Genomic DNA, 6,251 nt, shown 5'->3' on the forward strand with positions numbered 1-6,251 from the left:
GTTCTGCCTCTTTTCCTATGCTTTCAATGCAATTCCAGTCTACCTCCTGAAATCGGTTTCCTGCAATTCTGCCCCGCTTTCAAGTCCTCTTGGCAGCCTTACTTCAGTATATTTTTGGACGATAGCTGTCATTTATAACTCTGCAGGTTTGTGAATTACAGTGCCCCTGAGCTCCTTTCTTCAACTCGCTTTCTCGTGAGCTGGCCGCAACACCGCAGGATGGCTTCAGGCCCTAATCTGGTTCCGGCACGGCACGCTGAGCCTTTGGTTAATTCCTCTTCCTGGTGGGAAATGGGAGTTAAATTTGCCCGTCTAGACACCTCCAGCTAGTCTGTCATTGGTTCTCCCTATTCCTGTTCATCTTCCGCAGAAATTGCAAACTGGGCCAAACAGGAGGTTAAAGGCACTGACTCTCCAAGTCGGGAGAGTGTTAGTAAAGCGTCTGGAATGTTGCACCCGAGTACCAGGGGACGAAAACTGAGACATATTGGAACACGTCTCCCGATCACACGGTTGATCATACTCTGGGTTCCACATGCATGTTTTAGCTGAAGGAAGAATCCCTTAAACCTGGAGAGTTGAGACCCGTGGAATGGGTACCATGCAATATGACTTCAAAGGGTCTTCATTTGCTCACCGAACCTCTCCAGTCCTATCACTGCTGCGTTTATGCCCCTGTACACACGCTTGATTCTCTTTCGGAGACATAGCAATCCATAGGTTTTAAGATACTTCCTAGTCAGGTACATTCTTAGGCGTTTAATATGGGGTGTTGAGTCCATTTCGTTGAGCAAGGAGTAGCTCTTGTCTATTCCATATTTGGCTTAAGGAACTTTATCTGTGCTCATTTCAATCTCTGGTTTTATGCAGCACCCCAACTCACCTTTCCCCTTAAACAAGCATAAGTTGGTTTTCTAAATTTGAGACCCTGTTCTGTTTTGTAATTCAGTTCCTGTGTAGCCAAGTTTACATTCCGTGTATTAGTGATATCTTATGATGTTTCTTTTTCTGTGTGACTTATTTCAGTTAGAATCATCATACCTGAATCCACTCATTATGCTGCTACGGGCCTGATGACATAGATTTCATTGCTGAGTGATATTGCATTGTACGTAAGTACCACAACTTCTTTATCCATTTTTCACTTTCTGCGATATTGGACTTGTACCGTAAACCAGGTTCTTGTAAACAGAGCCGTCCCAACCTTTGGGGTGGCTGTGTCTTTTTGATTTTAATTTCCCTAAGCTATAGGACCATAAGTGGAAGTGCCCTAGGCTCTGTTGCTTTGTTTTTTAGATGTTTCAGGAAACACCATACACTTCTCCCGAGTGGCTGTTGGCAATTTACATCCCGCCCATCAGCATAACAAGGCTCCCAGTTCTCCATGGCCTGTCCTGCCTTTCTGGATTTTACACTTTTTTCAGATGGCCCTTTTGACCGGGAGGAAGTGAGACTTCATTGTAGTGCAGATTTCCTTTGCAAGCTTGCTTGGTTGGCCAAAAAGGGCGTATGCGTTTTTTCCTGAATATATTCAGGAAAAAACGCATACGCCCTTTTTGGCCAAGTGCATCATTGTGGACGTTCTGCCTCTTTTCCTATGCTTTCAATGCAATTCCAGTCTACCTCCTGAAATCGGTTTCCTGCAATTCTGCCCCGCTTTCAAGTCCTCTTGGCAGCCTTACTTCAGTATATTTTTGGACGATAGCTGTCATTTATAACTCTGCAGGTTTGTGAATTACAGTGCCCCTGAGCTCCTTTCTTCAACTCGCTTTCTCGTGAGCTGGCCGCAACACCGCAGGATGGCTTCAGGCCCTAATCTGGTTCCGGCACGGCACCCTGAGCCTTTGGTTAATTCCCATTCCTGGTGGGAAATGAGAGTTAAATTTGCCAGTCCAGACACCTCCAGCTAGTCTGTCATTGGTTCTCCCTATTCCTGTTCATCTTCCGCAGAAATTGCAAACTGGGCCAAACAGGAGGTTAAAGGCACTGACTCTCCAAGTCGGGAGAGTATTAGTAAAGCGTCTAGAATGTTGCACCCGAGTACCAGGGGACGAAAACTGACACATATTGGAACACGTCTCCCGATCACACGGTTGATCATACTCTGGGTTCCACATGCATGTTTTAGCTGAAGGAAGAATACCTTAAACCTGGAGAGTTGAGACCCGTGGAATGGGTACCATGCAATATGACTTCAAAGGGTCTTCATTTGCTCACCGAACCTCTCCAATACTATCACTGCTGCGTTTATGCCCCTGTACACACGCTTGATTCTCTTTCGGAGACATAGCAATCCATAGGTTTTAAGATACTTCCTAGTCAGGTACACACTTAGGCATTTAATATGGGGTGTTGAGTCCATTTCGTTGAGCAAGGAGTAGCTCTTGTCTATTCCATATTTGGCTTAAGGAACTTTATCTGTGCTCATTTCAATCTCTGGTTTTATGCAGCACCCCAACTCACCTTTCCCCTTAAGCAAGCATAAGTTGTGTTTCTAAATTTGAGACCCTGTTCTGTTTAGTAATTCAGTTCCTGTGTAGCCAAGTTTACATTCCGTGTATTAGTGATATCTTATGATGTTTCTTTTTCTGTGTGACTTATTTCAGTTAGAATCATCATACCTGAATCCACTCATTATGCTGCTACGGGCCTGATGACATAGATTTCATTGCTGAGTGATATTGCATTGTACGTAAGTACCACAACTTCTTTATCCATTTTTCACTTTCTGCGATATTGGACTTGTACCGTAAACCAGGTTCTTGTAAACAGAGCCGTCCCAACCTTTGGGGTGGCTGTGTCTTTTTGATTTTAATTTCCCTAAGCTATAGGACCATAAGTGGAAGTGCCCTAGGCTCTGTTGCTTTGTTTTTTAGATGTTTCAGGAAACACCATACACTTCTCCCGAGTGGCTGTTGGCAATTTACATCCCGCCCATCAGCATAACAAGGCTCCCAGTTCTCCATGGCCTGTCCTGCCTTTCTGGATTTTACACTTTTTTCAGATGGCCCTTATGACCGGGGGGAAGTGAGACTTCATTTTAGTGCAGATTTCCATTGCAAGCTTGCTTGGTTGGCCAAAAAGGGCGTATGCGTTTTTTCCTGAATATATTCAGGAAAAAACGCATACGCCCTTTTTGGCCAAGTGCATCATTGTGGACGTTCTGCCTCTTTTCCTATGCTTTCAATGCAATTCCAGTCTACCTCCTGAAATCGGTTTCCTGCAATTCTGCCCCGCTTTCAAGTCCTCTTGGCAGCCTTACTTCAGTATATTTTTGGACGATAGCTGTCATTTATAACTCTGCAGGTTTGTGAATTACAGTGCCCCTGAGCTCCTTTCTTCAACTCGCTTTCTCGTGAGCTGGCCGCAACACCGCAGGATGGCTTCAGGCCCTAATCTGGTTCCGGCACGGCACGCTGAGCCTTTGGTTAATTCCTCTTCCTGGTGGGAAATGAGAGTTAAATTTGACCGTCTAGACACCTCCAGCTAGTCTGTCATTGGTTCTCCCTATTCCTGTTCATCTTCCGCAGAAATTGCAAACTGGGCCAAACAGGAGGTTAAAGGCACTGACTCTCCAAGTCGGGAGAGTGTTAGTAAAGCGTCTGGAATGTTGCACCCGAGTACCAGGGGACGAAAACTGACACATATTGGAACACGTCTCCCGATCACAGGGTTGATCATACTCTGGGTTCCACATGCATGATTTAGCTGAAGGAAGAATACCTTAAACCTGGAGAGTTGAGACCCGTGGAATGGGTACCATGCAATATGACTTCAAAGGGTCTTCATTTGCTCACCGAACCTCTCCAGTCCTATCACTGCTGCGTTAATGCCCCTGTACACACGCTTGATTCTCTTTCGGAGACATAGCAATCCATAGGTTTTAAGATACTTCCTAGTCAGGTACACTCTTAGGCATTTAATATGGGGTGTTGAGTCCATTTCGTTGAGCAAGGAGTAGCTCTTGTCTATTCCATATTTGGCTTAAGGAACTTTATCTGTGCTCATTTCAATCTCTGGTTTTATGCAGCACCCCAACTCACCTTTCCCCTGAAGCAAGCATAAATTGGTTTTCTAAATTTGAGACCCTGTTCTGTTTTGAAATTCAGTTCCTGTGTAGCCAAGTTTACATTCCGTGTATTAGTGATATCTTATGATGTTTCTTTTTCTGTGTGACTTATTTCAGTTAGAATCATCATACCTGAATCCACTCATTATGCTGCTACGGGCCTGATGACATAGATTTCATTGCTGAGTGATATTGCATTGTACGTAAGTACCACAACTTCTTTATCCATTTTTCACTTTCTGCGATATTGAACTTGTACCGTATATGAGGTTCTTGTAAACAGAGCCGTCCCAACCTTTGGGGTGGCTGTGTCTTTTTGATTTTAATTTCCCTTAGCTATAGGACCATAAGTGGAAGTGCCCTAGGCTTTGTTGCTTTGTTTTTTAGATGTTTCAGGAAACACCATACACTTCTCCCGAGTGGCTGTTGGCAATTTACATCCCGCCCATCAGCATAACAAGGCTCCCAGTTCTCCATGGCCTGTCCTGCCTTTCTGGATTTTACACTGTTTTCAGATGGCCCTTTTGACCGGGGGGAAGTGAGACTTCATTGTAGTGCAGATTTCCTTTGCAAGCTTGCTTGGTTGGCCAAAAAGGGCGTATGCGTTTTTTCCTGAATATATTCAGGAAAAAACGCATACGCCCTTTTTGGCCAAGTGCATCATTGTGGACGTTCTGCCTCTTTTCCTATGCTTTCAATGCAATTCCAGTCTACCTCCTGAAATCGGTTTCCTGCAATTCTGCCCCGCTTTCAAGTCCTCTTGGCAGCCTTACTTCAGTATATTTTTGGACGATAGCTGTCATTTATAACTCTGCAGGTTTGTGAATTACAGTGCCCCTGAGCTCCTTTCTTCAACTCGCTTTCTCGTGAGCTGGCCGCAACACCACAGGATGGCTTCAGGCCCTAATCTGGTTCCGGCACGGCACGCTGAGCCTTTGGTTAATTCCTCTTCCTTGTGGGAAATGAGAGTTAAATTTGCCCGTCCAGACACCTCCAGCTGGTCTCTCAATGGTTCTCCCTATTCCTGTTCATCTTCCACAGAAATTGCAAACTGGGCCAAACAGGAGGTTAAAGGCACTGACTCTCCAAGTCGGGAGAGTGTTAGTAAAGCGTCTGGCATGTTGCACCCGAGTACCAGGGAACGAAAAGTGAGACACATTTGAACATGTTTCTCGATCACATGTTGGATCATACTCTGGGTTCCACATGCATGTTTTAGCTGAAGGAAGTATCCCTTAAACCTGGAGAGTTGAGACCCATGGAATGGGTACCATGCAATATGACTTCAAAGGTCTTCATTTGCTCACCGAACCTCACCAATCTTATGAGCCCCAAGTGTCCAGCCTTATGTGTCATCCAGCTCTGGGTGTAGATGTGGTAAATGCAGGTTGCATCAGAAGCCTTGAATGAATTACTTAAGTATTTCTCTCTATTTCACTGTCATTGTGTTTTGTTTAAGAAATTTATTTTTATTATGGGATTTACCTGATTTTCACTGCTTTAATGCCGCTGTACACACTCTTGATTCTCTTACAGAGATATATAAATCCATAGGTTTTATGATTCTTACTAGTCAGGTATATTCCTAGGCGTTGAGTATGGGGTGTTGAGTCCATTTCGTTGAGCAAGGAGTAGCTCTTGTCTATTCCATATTTGGCTTAAGGAACATTATCTGTGCTCATTTCAATCTCTGGTTTTATGCAGCACCCCAACTCACCTTTCCCCTTAAGCAAGCATAAGTTGGGTTTCTAAATTTGAGACCCTGTTCTGTTTTGGAATTCAGTTCCTGTGTAGCCAAGTTTACATTCCGTGTATTAGTGATACCTTATGATGTTTCTTTTTCTGTGTGACTTATTTCAGTTAGATTCATCGTACTTAGTCCACTCATTATGCTGCTACGGGCCTGATGACATAGATTTCATTGCTGAGTGATATTGCATTGTACGTAAGTACCACAACTTCTTTATCCATTTTTCACTTTCTGCGATATTGAACTTGTACCGTATATGAGGTTCTTGTAAACAGAGCCATCCCAAACTTTGGGGTGGCTGTGTCTTTTTGATTTTAATTGCCCTAAACTATAGTACCATAAGTGGAAGTGCCCTAGGCTCTGTTGCTTTGTTTTTTAGATGTTTCAGGAAACACCAAACACTTCTCCAGAGTGGCTGTTGGCAATTTACAT

This window comes from Lagenorhynchus albirostris, unplaced genomic scaffold (genome assembly GCF_949774975.1).
Source record: "Lagenorhynchus albirostris unplaced genomic scaffold, mLagAlb1.1 scaffold_29, whole genome shotgun sequence".
NCBI classification, from domain to species: Eukaryota; Metazoa; Chordata; class Mammalia; order Artiodactyla; family Delphinidae; genus Lagenorhynchus; species Lagenorhynchus albirostris.